The sequence below is a fragment of the Mustela nigripes genome, chromosome 3 (genome assembly GCF_022355385.1).
Source record: "Mustela nigripes isolate SB6536 chromosome 3, MUSNIG.SB6536, whole genome shotgun sequence".
NCBI classification, from domain to species: Eukaryota; Metazoa; Chordata; class Mammalia; order Carnivora; family Mustelidae; genus Mustela; species Mustela nigripes.
This window is the reverse complement of record NC_081559.1, coordinates 93,040,075-93,058,366: the sequence shown is the minus strand read 5'-3', so window position 1 is coordinate 93,058,366 and position 18,292 is coordinate 93,040,075.

Genomic DNA, 18,292 nt, shown 5'->3' with positions numbered 1-18,292 from the left:
ACAATACAATCACACGGGCAGCACTGGGAAGCTGCCTGCTAAGTGTGACAAAGGAGCTCGCAACACAGCAATGGCATATGGAAAGCAGGCATGAAATTATCCCATGCTTGGGCTTAAGAACTGTGCAGGCTTTTTCTGTTGAGCTCAAAGTGCTGAGTGGTTACAGGCTCCACTTTGCTCCAGTTGTGAAAAAGCTGGCTAGGTTGTCTTTGGTAGAACATGACTAATGTTGAACAAAGTTTTCCATCTCACTCTCTACTATTTTTCTTTGGCCCTTAAGTGGTAACTTGCTTTCAGGATTCACAGGCAAAGTATGTGTATAGTGTGTGTGTGCATACATGCACATGCACACATAATAAACATGTGCACATGCACACACACAAATAAATGAATAAACTCAAAAAACGTCTCCTTGAACTATTCTGAACTGGTGAATTGCTTCGCTCTCCTTAGGAGAGAGAGAGGCCTTCCATGGAAGCCCTTGTTCCAGGAGGAAACCCTAATTCAAGGAGATGTACTTTATCTTCAGAGAACTGTGAGGATCTTTTACGCTTTAAAGAAATTCTGCTGACAACCCTCTGCCCAGATGCTGATCCTCACTAGATGTGAGAATCAACAGCCACATTCTATCCTCAGGGACTGTGGAGGGTCCACACACTGAGTAACTATATGGGGAGGTTGAAGAAACAAGGGTGAGTGGGGAGAGTAAGTTGGGGGTGGGACGTAGAGGGGCTTAAGTGATAGGAATAAGAATCTAATATTCTTTAATCTTAATTTGCAAGTCACCAATATGATCAACATAAAACATTCCTATCATTTATTTAATATCTTAATCCAAGAGTTGCCCCCAGATGGCAGAAATGGCAGTTGATAGTCCCACTTAAATAGATAAGAGGTGCGACAGTTTTCACTGGGTATGCTTTGGATGGCAGCAGCTAACCATATATCCATACAGGAATAAAGAAGCAAGTCAACTCATGCTTCCTCCTTTTGGCAGCTTGTCTTTCCAAGTGTTCAAGGTGACTGCCAGTCAGGACCTGGTGAAGAGTAATAGCTTGTTCTATGGAAGCTTTTTCACCTGAATCACCCAATTAGCTCTGGAGGGTGAAAAGCACGGTGTCATGAAAAACTCTGGGCTTACTTTTTAGGGGCAGGATTTGGAGGCAGTTTAGACACAGTGTGTAGGTGCCTGTACCCTGGGTGATGCTCAGAGCCATTGACGGCTATGGGAGGATCCTATTTTGTGACTTCACTTTCTCTTTTGAACCAGACAAGGCATGATAGAGACTTTCTCAGTCTCATTTGAGCATTTATTGTATTGCAGTTGTAGAACCCAGATAAGCCAATAAAAGCTAGTGTGTGTGTGTGCATACACGCACATACACACATAATAAACATGTGCACATGCACACACAAATAAATGAATAAACTCAAAAAACGTCTCCTTGAACTATTCTGAACTGGTGAATTGCTTCGCTCTCCTTAAGAGAGAGAGAGGCTTTCCTCTCTCTCTAGCACTTCCAGATTTTTGGTTTCCATAGTTTTATAACTCAACTACAAATACTTGTGGGAAGAAATGAAACACACAATATCTAGCAGGAGAAGATGGTTTTCCTTTAGAAAGATCTCTTTGAAGAAGAAAGAGTTGTGTTATTCCCTAGTGTCCTCTGAGCTTTTCCAATAATGACAATGATGATGATAATGATGAGCCCTTCTCTTCCTGAAAGTTTAAGATTGAACATTCTTTCTTGAATCCATGATGTTAATATAAATAACTTCAAGTTTAAGTCTTTGAAGACATTATTTTTCTTTTCCAATGTGTGGACCAGATGAGAAGGAAACCCAATAAATGTTCAACATATTGAAACTGAAAACTTATGCTCTGATTTCTCTTATCCAATCATTTATCTACCCAGTTACCTAATGTTGGTTCAGCATCTTCTTACTTTGCTCAACATGGAAGACCAGCATGGGTAAGGCAAAACCCTTGCCCTTAAGGAAAACAGATAACCACAACACACAGTGGTTCAAACAATAATACAAGTAGTCACTGAGTAACATGGTGTTATGGAGAACAGAGTCTTAGACTAGAATGGTAGATTGGTTTCAGAGAAGAACTTCTGTGGAAATGATCACTGAGTTAAATTTTAAAGACTAGAACTTAGCCACATAGAGTGATGTCAGGCATTCCAGGCAGAGAGAACAACATAATCAAAGGAAGGGAGGAATTGTAAACAGGTTAGTAGTGCTAGGGAGGCAGGGATAGGAGAGAGGTCAATCTGAAGGTCCTGAATGACCTTCTTAACTAGACTAAAGACCAGGCTGCCATTGGGAAGCTATTACCAACAGCCATGCTAAAATGATGAAATTTGAGCTAGGATAATGTTAGAGTGTAAGAAAAAGTAAGAAGAGTAAGAGAAGACAAGTTAGAAAAATGGGAATTTAAAACCTATTTGAGAGATAAACCCAACAGAATTTGGTAGGGTATAAGGAAATGAGAAAAGTCTAGAATGACCCCCAGGGTTCTAGCCTGTCTATCTGGCTGGATATCGGTTTGTGTGTAAGTGGTAAGATGCCAATGTAGGTAGTTTGACGTTGACTAGAGTTGAGGTGCAGTTGGATATCCAAGTCAGCATGTCCCCCACAGAGTTTAATTGAGTTTGAGGCTTAGGAGAGAAGGTCTGATCTGGAGATAAACTATTGGAAGTCATCAACATCTAAGTTGTGGTTAAAACCAGACATGTAAACAGGTTGGATTATCCAGGGGAGAGGGACAAGATTGAGACAGTATACTGAATATAGAACCATGAGGAAGACCTTCTTTTAAAGGTAGGATGGAAGGAAAAGAGTGCACAAAGATGAGACAGAAGAAATGCTCATATATTTAATAAAATTTAAAAAAAAAACACAAAGTAAGCACATGGTCATGGAAGCTAAGAGCAGATTACAAATAATGAAGGAGCTACAGAGAGGTTTCAGATAAAATGTAAAATACATCCCATGGATTTAATCCATTTTAGTATTCAAAGTCCCAACATCTCCTTTTCCTGACACCAGCTTATCTTGACCAAAAATGTTAATAAGAAAGAAGCAGTGAAAAACAGCAAGCCACTATGTTAACTCTTGTTTTGTTTGTTTTATGCTCTGGCTTGCCCCAGAGACCGGGTTCCCTACAAGGCAGCTGCTATGGACCATGTCTTTGTACGGTTCCCCACCACACTAGTGTTTGCTATGCTCTAAGCATGTGGTATAGCAAGTCCAGGTATCCAGATGAAAAACACACCACATTTAAAGCTTCCAGGTAAGTTTATTTTATGAATACATAAAGATTATTCACACTCAGCCATAATGACTCAGGGTCATTGCCATCAAACAATTGCTGTGGCATGCAATGAGATCTAATTCTATATCAGAGAGCTCCATACCACTGTCACTTTTAAATAGGTAAGCTTGCTTTCTTGTTTTAAATTGTAGTTTTGTGGTTTTCCATCATTGGTATGGGGAAGCTGTGCTCCACCTGACTCTAACAGCTTTTAACCTGCTCCTGACTTAACGGCCCCACATATACAGTGGGCATGAATGACATGGCAGAAGTATCCCTTTTAAGTGGTTACCGCCTCAGTTCTGGAAGATATGGCTACCTTATCTTTGGAATGACCTGCCAAGACAGGGATGACCTGAAAAAAGCATGTAGTTTCCTCAGTAAGAGGCAATTTGCTTGTATGTGCAGTGGTTGAGAAATCTTCCTAGATTCCTTCATTTCAAGACTACACTGTTAAGACAGCTCATTTGTGTGTTACCACATGCCTGTCCCAAGTTGCCACTTCTCCACCTGGTTTCCATTGATTCCAAGATGCAAGGCATCTTACATTGCTTACTGTGCTCCAGTTCAGTCTCAGAATCATTATCCATAGAGAACACCTGTTAGGCACTGGGAATTAATAAAAGCTCTTTCCTGGTTGTGGCCTGCTGTATTCTAGTGCTGAATCAGGAACTACGAATATTGTGAAAAATCAAGCACCTGTATTTCCCAGGTTGTTATAATTAAACTGAAGGAACAAAATCTTTCTGAGTAATTGAAAGACTGTATTCAACTCAGCTCATTGCAGGGGAAGGAGAACCAGAGTCACTGTATTTGATTTTTTAATATTCAAGTATTGGCTCGAGGGTTGGTGTAGATGTCACTGAAGGGCTTTTGAAACCTGGGGAGCTACTGTTGCATCAGGGCCCCAGCAGCATGCACAGCACTGGCTTTCAATATTAATGTGTAAAACAGTCATGTGAATAAGTCATTTAAAGTGCAGATTTCCTGGATCCTACCCAAAGATTCCATTCTGTATGTATGGATATAGGCCCAAGAGTCAAGATTTTCTTAAAAACCCTACTGATTCTGGGACACCTGGGTGGCTCAGTTGGTTAAGCATCTGCCTTCAGCTCACGTCGTGATCCCCAGGTCTTAAGACGGAGCTCTGTTTAAGCCTCCCTGCTCAGTGGGGAGTCTGCTTCTCCTTCTGCCCCTCTCCCTTGCTTGTGCTCTCTTTCTCTCTGCCTCTCAAAAAAATAAAAATCTAAAAACAAAAACAAAAACAAAAACCCCTGTTGATTCTGATATAGATGGTCTAAGGATCCCACGTTGAGAAACACTCCATTAGAGAAGCAGTCTCCAAAGTAGGGTTCACACCCCCACCCTGCTACAGGGGACAATCCTTTATGGTATTGAGAACAAAATTTTAGGACTTATGTTTATAAAGAAAGTTCTTAAACTTTGCTGCTGATTGGTACTGATGCCCTTATTGAACCTGAAAATCAGCTGGTCATATCTTAGACCAAATGTTCAGAATGAGCAGAGTATGAGTGGGAATGAAGTCAAGTTTTGCTTATTGTAGTACACTACAATTTATATTGCCTTGGTAACTGGATTTAAGGGTAAGTGATCTTGTTTAATTAACCTACCCCTCACAAAATGGGCAAAGGCCTTAAAACAGATTTCTACAAAGAACCTGTGAGTTGATGATAATGCTGAAGGAACATCCATAAGAGAGCAAAAGAAAATGGCCATGATGGCAATTGTCCTGTTCATTCAGAGCCCTGGTCAGCTACATCAAGGGATAAGAAACAGTGACAATCTAATTGGATAGGACTACCAAGAAGACTATTTGAAATTTGGATTTACAGCCACTCTCATTAATAACAAACCTCTCCCAAAGTGCCCATCATGTCTTGAGAGATATACTTATGCCATTTTGAGCAGCAGGGCAGAAGAGCAATTAGGGAAGCATCAGAAGAATTAGAAGCCTATGGTGCAGAGGGTAGGTTCCAGATGCTGGGGTCAGACTCCTGGTTTGAATTCACGTTCTGGTGCTTACCAGCTGTGTAACCCCTGGCTGACTCAGTTTCCCTCTCTGTAAAATGGGGAATAATAATACCTGCCTTAGAGGGCTATTATGAGGATTAAAGAAGTTACTATGTGTACCGTGCTTAGACAAATGCCTGGCAAATGGTGCAAGTAATGCAAGTGTTAGTTTAAACATAGTTTATCCTATTTTGTGTTCTCATTTATAGACTTCTATTTTTTATATTATATATGGATAGGCTTTATTAAAATTTGTAAATAAATATAATACTGGGGGTACATGCTCAAACATTGTGGCTGATAAGGATGAGAGAGTAAAAGATCTATAGTTCACTTTCCAGGAGATACTGATACTCCTAAAATCTTCCCAGGCCTCCAGGAGTATCAGTAATAACTGACATCAGCCTTTGCTGGGGCTGGGGGCAAGGCCTACACTGTTGGATGGTGGGGCCCGGGTAAAACAGCAAAAACATACCACTTGTTGACAATCCTTTCTCCACATCTGTACAAGTAAACAGTCTGACCTAATTGTCACTTTATTCTAAGGTATGTCACTTTCATACCTTATTTTTCTGGTCCTCCTGTCTGTCACTCCAGTATATTACCTGAAAGAGTGTTTGTAAATGTGCTAGTTTAGAATAATGAACTTATGAGGAGCTCTCCTGTTCTCCTGCTCTTTATGTCCCCTACCCTGGCACTCCAGCCTCCCCCAAGGCCTCTGCTCCTGAGCATCAGTGCTTCTAGGAACTAGATGCACCCACATGAACAAATGTGTGGACAAACACAACCCTTCCCTTTTCCACTCCGTACAGCTAGGAAAGACTGAATTTTTTTTTTTTTTTCAAAAGCAGCATTACTGAGAAGAACATAAAAGGGAATAAGCACAATGCCAAATGATTGAAATAAATGAGAATGTCCAGTATTTCTTACCAGCATCATTTACTGAACATTCCTCCATCTCTTTTCTCAATCTCCTTGAGCAAATTCCTACCCAAGGTGGCATCAGGTTGGATCCTCTGTGCCTCCCCAGAGTCTGTTTTCCATTTGTAATTGCCTATGGATCAGAATCCAGATTTTGTAAACTTTCACTTAGTTTCTTCCATATTCTGACTCTACCACAGGCGTTCATGCACAGGATTGCCCTAGAAGATCTTAAGTATCTCCTCCAACTTTCTCTCCCCCTCTCTCTCCCAATAAACTCTTCTCTACCATTTTCTAAACAGACCTGGCTCCTTTGCTCATGGCCTCTCTCTAGAGTCTTCTCCCAGTGCTCTCAGCTCAGATAAATCCTATTTGCCTTCTTAGGACCCCTCAAATTTTTCCTTCCTGCAAGACTCTTATAGACCAGAGCATCTCAAATCACACCTCAGAACTGCTTTGTCTATAGAACTGCATCGTATGTCTTCATGCAGAGCTACTTGATTTGGAGCAGAGTTTCCAGGGGACATCTTTAAGACATCTTTATTTTTAGCACAGGTCCGCAATATCCAGATACATTCAAAACTTGACAATGTCTCACACATAATGGAACCACTGAATCTCAGGTTTGCAAAAGAAACTACACCCTACCACCACCCAATGTGTGCATCCTCTCTGAGCATTCCAGTTCACATGTCCATATGTTAGAATGTCCCCCATGGTGGTGACCTCACTACCTCTCTAGCCATCTCATTCCCCAAAGCAGAAGAGCTTTCATTTCTTTAGAATTGATGTCATAGAATACAGTCTGAATTTCAAGACAACATAGCAGAATTTGAAAAAAAAAAAAAAAAGATTGAGCTGGTGATGAATTTAGGATGTGATCAGACTGTTTGGGTGCTCTGGAAACATACATTGAATAGAGCTAAATTATGGAAGTTTAACATTTGTTTAATATGCATGCTTGGCTAATTTCTCCTTAAGTGAATTTTGAGAGGTAATGTCCTTTGAAACAGACAGGCTTATCCTGGAAAATATTAGCGTTCTAAAATGGTTAAAAGCTGGAGGGCAGAGAACTCTGGTCCTTTGAAATGGAGCCTTCTTTTCTAGGCCCTGGAAGACTTAATAAGACTAAGCTATTATAATTTATTGGTGTAGTATTGACAATAGGCTTGTTGCTGTGTAAAATACAAACATAGATTAGCTTTGCCTTTGGGACATACACTGTAGATGTGGAATGCCTATTGACAAAGTTGATTAAATTATTTTGAACATATGGATACTCCTGCTTTACTGTTTTTCATTGCTTTGATATTGTTTTCATCTTTATAGCTTGTCTCCATCTCAGAGGAATCCTATTAATCAGGTGCCTCTTCAAAGGCCTGTATCAGCCACTTCTCCAGCTTCCCCTTGCCCAAGATCCTGATGTTAGTTTCCTCTGTTGGCCTGATCTATCAGCACTGATTCCTTTATTGATTTTCTTTTTCTGTACAGTGGTTGATGGTATTGAGAACACAATGAAGGCCTTAACACATCCTTAGACATAAATATGCATCTTATTAAGTACTTTAAGTGAGCTAAAAATAAAAAAAAAAAAAAATAGAACAACCATGTTACATTTTGTTGTTGTCTTTCACTGGTCAAACAGTAACAACTAAAGGCAGGAAAAATTGTTGAGTCCTTTTGTGGTTGGCAGAACCATGCTCCCCTCCCCCCAAAAACCCCATGTCCTAACCCTCCAAATCTTTGACAAAATTAATTTACATTGAAGATGTAATTAAAAGTGCAGACCTTCAGATGGGAAGATTATCTCAGATTATCTAGATGGGCTCAACTTAATCACACAAGTATTTATTGGAGAACCTTTCCCAGCTGTGGTCAGAGGGCAATGTTACTATGCCATAAGAGTCAGAGATTCAGCTTGCTCGCTTTGAATTTGGAGAAAGGGGACCACAGGTCAAGGAATTTATATAGCCTCTAGAAGTTAGAAAAGGCAAGGAAACATATTTTTCCTTAGAACTTCCAGAAAGGAGTTAACAAAACAAAGAGGCAACCCATGGAATGGGAGAAGATATTGGCAAATGACACTATAGATAAAGGTCTGGTATCCAAGATCCATAAAGAACTTATCGAACTCAACACCCAAAAAACAAATAATCAAGTCAAAAATGGGCAGAAGAAATGACCAGACACTTCTCCAAAGAAGACATACAAATGGCTAAAAGACCCATGAAAAAATGTTCAGTGTCATTAGCCATCAGGGAAATTCAATCAAAACCACACTGAGATACCACCTTACACCAGTTAGAATGACACAAATTGGCAAGACAGGAAACAACAAATGTGGGAGAGGTTGTGGAGAAAGGGGAACCCTCTTACACAGTTGGCGGGAATGCAAGTTGGTGCAGCCTCTTTGGAAAACAGTGTGGAGGTTCCTCAAAAACTTAAAAACAGAGCTACCCTATGACCCAGCAATTGCACTACTGGGTACTTACCCCAAAGATACAGATGCAGTGAAAAGAAGAGCCATCTGTACTCCAATGCTCATAGCAGCAATGTCAAATGAAAGGATGTGCCATATTCATATTGTCTGTGAAAGCCCTGCAGCCTAGATTAGGAATCCAGAATTTGGCTCATGTATTTGGAAGGTACACTGATTCCTTTTTAACATGTTAGAGGTGGCCAGAGATTCCTGATGCTTCTTATTTTCTCCCACAGTGTATTTCCCCAAGTTTGAACAATGCAAGGAGGTATCGGGGAAAAAAAAAAAAAAGAGCAAAGTTTGGAGTAAGAATTTTTAATCTGGAGCACTTAGGAATTCCATGAATAGGCTTCATGGGAGCCTTGCAGACCACCTGAAATATGTATTTTTTATTTTATTATTTTATTTTATTGTTTATCTGTACCTGGGAAAAAATCAAAGATTTGTTCACATTCTCAATCCAAAGCGGTCCCAGGAATTCTGTGGTAATAATGGGCGGTGTAGCCATGGAGAAACATTCCCAAGCCTTCCTCTGACTTGAGGCTGTTCCCATTCAATTTCAGGTCTTTCTGTTTTGGAAGCTTTTGTAACCACATTTGCACCTAAAGGAAGAAGTTATTTCTGTTCTTCCTTAATAGGCAGTTTGAAGAGGAAACCTCCCTGGAATGGTGGTTCTGGCTGGTATTCCTTCCATATGGGCAGTAGGGGGTGTGAAATAAACAAGTGGGATATCAGGAGCTGGGGGGCTTAACCACAGTCATTTACACAGGATTTCACATTCTTTTAGGACTGACAGGGGACTCCGAAGTGTCACTTAGCTCCACCACCTGCTTTAAAAGAAAATTTCTCATAAACTGTATGAATTGGATTACATTTTATCTCACTTCAAGTATGCTTCCCCTGGGAAGGTGGTTTCCTAATCCTGCCCAGCGCATTCCACATGGAAAGGGCCACTTGGAGAAAACCAGGGTTCAGTTGCTTGGGGAATATTCTGAGTCTTGCCTTTTCCATTAAAAGTGAAGAAGTGGAGAGAGACAAAATGTACCCACGGGCTTAGATCCGTTGGTTAAATGGTGTGCGGTCTTCCAGAGCTGGGCACGGGATGTGTTCTCTAAATGGGCAGCATACCTGCTCATGGAAGCCTTTCTGCAAATAAACCACAAAGTCACGGACTTGGGCACAGCATTTGAATAAGAGCGGGGAGAGAAAAAAATACCCTTTCCTCAAGGTCACCATCTTTGTCTCTGTGAACTCATTTGGGGGGCCCGAAGAAACTAACTTGGTAATTGGGGAATTTTTCCTTGGAGAAGGATGAATTTCTGACTGCTGCATCCAAAATTCATCTAACATTGTCAAAAGTGTGAGACCAGGCCAGGGAGAAGCTGGCCGTCCTGCCTTTCCGCCTCAGTTAATGGTCTGTCTGCACTGAATGCTGCCGTAGCGATTTGGGGATGTATATGAATCACCATGAAAGACTCAATATAGCTATTGGAATCCATTGTACTCATTCATTTATTGAAACATCAGTTATTCAGAGCGTCTACTGTGAGGCAAGCGTTACACGAGGCCCTGAGATTCTCCAAAATAGATTTGGCTACAGGGAGCTCAGTTATTTCAATAGAACAAGTCGAAGACTGGCTCTTAGCTTTGTCTCTCTCTCTTTTTTTTTTTTTTTTTTCTGAATATTAGTTAATCCATCTGGATTCATTAGATTCATGTTACTCTTCTACCCCTTGCACAACTTTGAGAGAGATGTTGGCAGAGATACACCAACAGAGGTGGGGGGTACCCATCCTCAAGCAGTTCCCTGTGTACTGTTTCCTGTGCTTTAAGCCCTCTTTTGGAAAGAGCAAGTTAGACACTCTAAATACAAGTGTTTTTTCCTTCCCTTTTCCTTCTGGAGGAACAGCTTCAGTGTAAGAGTTTTGTTTCTAGAGTTTGCTAAGAATTTACCTATAAAGAGTTGGTGCTCTCTCGCACCAACTAAGGCTAGCTTTCAGGCTCACCAGAAGTCTTCAGACCTCATAAAATCATGGAATTAGCAAATAGAAAATAATCGTAGGAGGTTATTTTCCCTCTTCTTTACATAGGAGATTATCTCAATTAGTCCATGCGACAGAATTTATTTCTTTATTCCATGCATTTCTTTTTATTTATTCATCTATTTTTTGGAGAGAGAGGGACAAAAGACATTTATCAGCAGGGGGAATGGGCACAGGGAGAGCAGAGCAGAGCCCGACATGGGGCTTGATCTCACAACCCTGCGATCATGACCTGAGCCAAAACCAAGAGTCAGATGCTCAACTGACTGAGCCACCCCAGTGCCCCATTATTCCGTGTATTTCTAAAGCCCACTTTCCTTCTCCTTCCCAGCATCTTTTACCTTTTGATGTATAGATTAACACTGACTTGCCTGTACTTTCTTAAAGCTAGGATTCCCCCCCCCCCCTCTGGAATCACAGTGAAGCCTACCAACTCTTGATGCTCCTACCCTGTGACAATCCTATGCAAAATTTGTGGGGGTTTTTTTCCTGCCATTGACTAAGATTGGTTCTAACTTTATGTCAAACTATCTTTAACATGACTGGTGACTACCCTCTCTCTATCTCTGCGGTTAACATGTACACGATTGACTATGCATGAAGAGTTCTCTGCTTTCAGGTTCTTCCCTTTCCTCATTTTGTGTTATCTCTGTCCTTCAGTACACCCCTTTGAGGCAAAGAAACAAATCAGAACAATTGTTCATGGATATTTATCTGACTCCTGATGCTCATCATTAAACTGGCATTTGCTACTGATCTAGAAAATAAGGGATTTTAAGAGTATATAAGTAATGGTTTTTGATGCTGAGTTTGAGGCATTTTCCTTAGTTAAGAAAGGTCTTATTTAAAATTCTTTGTAACTTTATTAATAAGCCCAGAAAATGTGTGCAGTTCTTTTCAGTGATTTCTGTGTCATTTTTAAATGCTTATATGCTATGTATTTAGAAAAAAATATCCACTGATTGGTTTGAAGGGTCTTTTTTTTTTTTTTTTTTTTAGTGTTTTGGTGTAGTGTCCAGTGATTCATTAGTTGCATATAACACCCAATGCTTATCATATCACTTGCCTTCCTTAATGCCCATCAATGGTCATTTCTATATATAAAAGAGGGAAAAGATTCGTTAAAGAGGATAAAGGCTAATAGATCCCTGATACCCTTCAGTGGCAGAAGTTTGATTCTTCTAACTCCAGATGAGGAATAGCGTGGCCCTTTTCTGTGCCAGCAAAGCCTATAGTGTTTGTGTTTATTATAACATTTTATCACACTGCTTTATGATTGTTAGGGTTCCTGTTTGGTTAGCTATATGCTTCTTGAGGACAGTGAATATTTTTTTACTTTGTATCATTGCTTTGCATGTTGGAATATCTTTTCTCTGCAAAAGAAAGGAAACCAACTCGGACCATCTTAAGCATAAAAGGAAATTTAATGGCTCAAATATCAAAGAGGTCCACGTTCCAGTCAGGTCTGGGTTCAGGGAGACCAATGATTTTTACCAGCAATCTCTCTTTGCCTCTCATGCACATGGCATGCCAAATTTTCTCTCCTAGAAAACTCCCCCAAATAGCCACAGAAAATGGCATCATGCAGCTGTTGTATACTTAGAACATGTAGCTTGTGATGGGAAAATAAGTATTTTTTTTATTTCTTGGACAGAATACTTCAGTTCTGGGTCGCATGCTTATTCCTTTTGGCAGATAGAATAGAGGACTTCATTGACCATATTTGAGTCATGTGTCTACTCCCAAGGCAGGTGGATGTGGTCAGCCCCGCTCAAACAACAGGACATAGGAGATAGACGATTCCCAAAAGGATGGGTTATTGGGAAAACAGTCCCCCTGCTAACTAACATAATGTTTTGCATCTAGAAGATAATCCAATAAACGTTAAGTAAAAAGATAGGGTGTTATACGCAACTAATAAATCATTGAACACTATATCAAAAACTAATTATGTATCGTACGTTGGCTAATAAAACATTTTTAAAAAGAAATAAGTTAATAAATTTTTTAATAAATTAAAAAAAGAAATAACTAGTCATCAAAAAAAAAAAAAGATGAATACCTGTTTATCCATAGGACTATTAAATCTTGTCTCCCTTCAGAGTCTAGTGTGAGTCCTTTTCCCAGAAACCCTAACAGTTCCTTGCAACCATGATCTGCTTTTATACCATTGGATTCATAGTTGATGTTGGCTGGGGCGGGGGGAAAGCATTAATTAATGGGGCATTGTTTGAAGTTCTCCTATATTATCTTGTCTTGATATCAGAACAATAGCATCCACAACTAGCTTTTGAGGTACCTAAAAAACAATCACTAAATACTTACAAATTTGATTCAATTTTATAGAAAGAAATGACATGCCATGACAACTTTTCATATGATCTTTAATCTTGAGATTAAAGATCTGGAGGCAAATGCACTCTTTGTGTGTAGACCCTCTTTTCCATGGTATTAGAAACACAGAGGACTCGTGATATGAATTAAGCAAACGGATCTCCTTACTGAGTAGTGAGGAAATAATTCGTCTTCTTTACCTTCTGTTTCTCCATATATAAAATATGGACAACAGAACCTTCTATTCCAGGTTTTTGTGATGATAAATGAAATTACATTTTATTTAATTGCCATAATTATTTTGACTATGTTTTGTCAATAATGAAAGGTGGCTGGTATTCAGAGTACTGAAGAATGCCCTATTGTTATGGAAATAGGGAGTGTAGGTCTAGAATGGGGCTAGGGAATCTTAATTTCTTTTTTTTAAATTAATTAATTTATTTATTTTCAGCATAACAGTATTCACTGTTTTTGTACCATACCCAGTGCTCCATGCAATCTGTGCCCTCTCTAATACCCACCACCTGATTCCCCCAACCTCCCACCCCCCCCCCTTCAAAACCCTCAGATTGTTTTTCAGAATCCATAGTCTCTCATGGTTCACCTCCCCTTCCAATTTCCCTCAACTCCCTTCTCCTCTCCATCTCCCCTTGTCCTCTATGCTATTTGTCCAGGAAGGTCTAATATAAAACTAAATGGGTTATAAAATACAAGATTTTACCTATAAATAATAGATACATGAGACATATATATCTGTTATATACATAATAGATTTGTAGTAGAAAAGTGATCTTTGACACTTATTTGCCTCATACTGCAGATAATTTCTATTATTTAATCACTCACTCATTTGTTCATTTCATACTTATTTGTTTCTGAGGACAACAATTAAGACCAGATTCCTGGCTTCCAGCTCTCCAGGAGTGGCTTGAAGATTACAGGCAATGATTTTGAAACATTTGTATGTATAAGATTCACGTGAGCTTGTTAAAATGCAAATTATACGATCTCATTCCGGAGAGTCTGACTCAGGATGTCTGGTGTGAGATCCCCTAAACCTCCATTTGCTCATACCCCAGGTGGCCTTTGGAACATACTTTCAAAGCCAATACCCTAATACATGTGAAAATTCTCTGAAGTGTAATCATTATTCTGAGGAGGTAATGAGGTTATTCTGTTTGATTTCACTACAGAAATGGATTAGCAGACTTACAGGAGAAACTTGCCACCCAGCAATACCTAAGCCACTCCATGATGGGCTAGAAAAATGCCCAGATATGCCATGGAGGAGCCCAATGCCCTTGAAAACAGGTTCACAGACCAATGTTATAAGACTGGGCTGATATTAGCAGGTTTTTTGCCAAGTGAAAGCAATAGTGAGGGAATCCCTAAATCATTTCTATTGAGTTTCCTAACATAGAATTCAGCCTTGTAAAACTTGCAGGTGAGTCAAACCTTTATCCCTCCAGTTGCTGGGAGATCAAAGGTCTAACAGGAGATTTTTCTGGCTCTAGATGTCGATTCTACCAAAACCCTGATTGGTCATCAGCTGCAGTCTGAGGGGCCTTTAATAAATGTGTTCCTCTCCAGTTTTCTTACAGGTTATCCCCAACATATGGCAGTCGTACAAGCTATATATTAGAAAGGAATTTATCCTAGATTTTAGTCACTTCAGATGCCATAGCATCACCAAAATTCTGATCACACCTACCACTTTCCCAGATCAGCAGGCCTTTCTTTGCAGTCTCTGCATTGGAAAGATTCCTCTTGACGGTTGCTTGGCTCTGAGTCCTGAAAGAATGCAGAATATTCCTCCTTCTGTCCATCTGAGGATAGATCAAGTCCCTGGAATTATTCTTGGAATTATTATAGAATTATTTTTTGTTTTGTTTTGCTTTTCATTCCAGATGCACTTGCCTAAGGAAAAAAAACATTGAAATTAGGGTTGCATTTTTCTTTTCGTAGGACAAGAGCATCAGGTTGCATTATAGTTGTAGACATAATTGAATAAGGGAATATTTTTGAAAAAAAGAACTCAAAACACAATAGAAGCACACACACACACACACACCTCAGAAAACACTTTCTCTTAGGCAATCTGCATATCTATTGCTTATATCCACCAAACTCAGTACTTAGTGGATCCTGCTAAGTGGATGTCTAAATTTTTAACAATTTGTATGGCTTATTTAGCTGTCTATATCATTCTCTTTTCACATGCCAACAGGTAATATAAAAGCACAAGAGCTGTAAATTAGATTCCAATTCCAAATGAAATATGATTTATCACCTTTATGGATAGTAAAAACACAATTTTTATGTAGTCCCAGGCTCCAGTGTCATAATAGCCACCAATTAAACAAACCAATGTATTCATTGGGATTTTGCCTATAGAGGTACCATTTAATAGCTTCTGTATTGCTAAAGACAACTGGATAATGGACAGTGTGTTTGTTTGTTTGTTTTTAATGAAAAGATATAGCATTATGGAATAGGTTTTCTTTTTAAAGAACCTCAATATAGGCATTGTGGAATGCATGAATTTGTTTTGAAGGATCTGAAATTCAGGGGCAAACTTTGATTTCTAATAACCCTTTAAATCAGATCATGGCTTCTTCTAATAACCATTTAAGTTAGGTCATGGCTTCTTCTCTCAGCGGTCAGCGAGGGTCTGTCTCTCTCTGCTCGCCTGTATATAGCTAAACAATCACCCAAATAAGGGTAGAGGCTATTTTCTCAGAGCTTGCTGTAGCAAGAAGTCAGTCACTATCCCTTTGTGTCTGGAAGAGAGAGACTCAAAGGCTTGCAGAATAGTGGGCTTCAGAAGTATCAGAATACTATTCCTGAAGTATCAGAATGCTATTCCTAAGGTATGTGAGGTTTTAGTAATAGGTAAACAAAATCAGGTATATGGCCACAAAAGAAGTAGTATTCTCTATTACTGGAATAATAATCCTGAAATCAGGAATGAAGGAGTTGTTCACAAGACAAGGTCAAAACCAAGACCTTACCTTAGCAAAGTTACGTATTTGGATCTTTATTAGTTTCTTATAGGTGACAGTTATATGACCTATCAATGTGAAGTTTGCTGAATTCCATTTTAGAATTACCTAGTGTCTGATCAATAGATTGTAGTAATTGGTTATTTTTTTCTGGGAGAGAGGGACACTAGCAAAGTCACCGATTGATTTGTTTTAAGGTCATTTGTCCGTATAGGTGATGTGTAAATGACATCAGATATTATTTCCTATGCTCTCACTTGATGAGACTGGAATTTGCCAGAGGCTTTTACCACAGGGGTAGGCAGCTGATGACAAATGCAACAGCCAGTAAAATTGAAGACAGAGGCTACTAGTTGGGATAATGTAAGAATGACTTTAAAATGAGTATGTTCTGACCTAACAATTCTAGCGAGGGAAGAAAAGAGCAAAAGGCCATGATAGGAATAACAACTAGATGTTTATAGAAAATGAGAGGAAAAATTATTATAAGCAAGCACCCAGTCTGTGTACTGCATGAACGCTCTCTACTGTCTGAGGTTATTACCTTGTTTTGAAGGTCTTGGGCCAGTTGCATACTGCCAAAGACAGGCTGGTTCTGGTAGATATCTGAGAATTCTCAATTTGAAAGGCTGTATTGGAGCAGCCTTCCAGTTGGGTCAAATTTGAAATTGCTTCTTTAGTTCTGAAGTATGAGCCCAATGATGGATTACCTGGAGTTTCACTGCTGCATTTATTATTAACAGAACTTCATAACGTCTTTTCCAATGAGATTAAAGAGCAGTTTTTCTCTGATGTCTTTTCTGGCCCAAGAACATGAAGATGGGTTTAAGAAGATGTGGTAAGGCAGCCTTAAACTGTTGGTGATAGGACTGAGTATAATATACTCAATATTTTATATTTTATTTTGATACTTTTAATTTTATTTTAATACTTACAATATTTTTCATGATTGCATACAGTAAGGCAACCTAGTATCAGAGGTGAGATCCTAAAATGCCTGGACCTTCCAATCACCACTTTATAGGATGATAATTAATGTATCTTCAAGGGAATGGACTGTATGGTTTCAAGACCATGTGGATTACTTTTGACCAGAGGAGTTTAAAGGTTTCTGAAAATTTCAATGATTTTAATTTAAATATTATAGTGATTCTTTCAACTTTTCCGGAAGATTGTAGTGGTAAGGGCAGTGTAGTTTTTGAATAAGAGATAATGCCTTACAGAGTTTGTTGATAATGGTTCCCATAAATGTGTTCCTTAGTCACTTGGCATAAAAGTTGGTCTGCTCTGTGTTGGAAACACAAAATCAAACAGCTTTTTAGCAACTGTAAGGGCAGTAGCTTTTTGGCAAGGAAATGCTTCAACCCATCCTGAGAGTAGATCTGCCATAACTAAAATATATTCAAATCTCATGGAGAGTAGAGGTTGAGTAAAAACCATCTGAAGGTATTCAGAAGACCCTGAGATCCCTCGTGTCTTGGTTATGTCCCACGTTTATAGTTTTTCCAGGATTTGCTGTTGACAGTTCACACATTACCTGAGAATAACTTCAATTCTCTTTTTAAAGTTTTCTCACCAGTCCTGATTTAAGAGCGTAACCGATTTGTCTACAGCAGGATGAATAGTTTCATGGAGATATTTAGAAACTATCCATCCATTTGAAATCATCTGATGCCATCAAGTGGTTTTCTTGAGAGCACTGGAGATTGAATGAAAGGTAAAACCAGATTTTTCCCATTTTTTCTTTTTGAAGTTAGGAGCTAAATATTAATATTTTGTGAATTCTTTGAGTCATTTCAGAGAGTTATCCTTTAAGGATTTGCATAGACTCACAACTTTGGTTAAGACTACTTGTTTGGCATACTGATTTTGTGAGCATTTTCTTTAGCTTCCGTATGACCTCTCTTTGCATGGTCTGCAATCCCTGTGCCAGCCTCCTCTGTAAAGTAGAGTACATCTATCAGTTGCTTAATTTGTTCATTTTTGGTGGAGGTTCCAGCAGAAGAAATACTCTTTGTGTCCAGAGTGTCCCAAAATGAGGTATTATTCCAAGAGCATACCTGCTATTGTTTATTTGTTTACTTTTGAGGTTTGGGCCCAAACCTTTGAGGTTTTGGCCATGATTTCATCTCATGGAGGGCGATTATATTTTAAAGTAGAG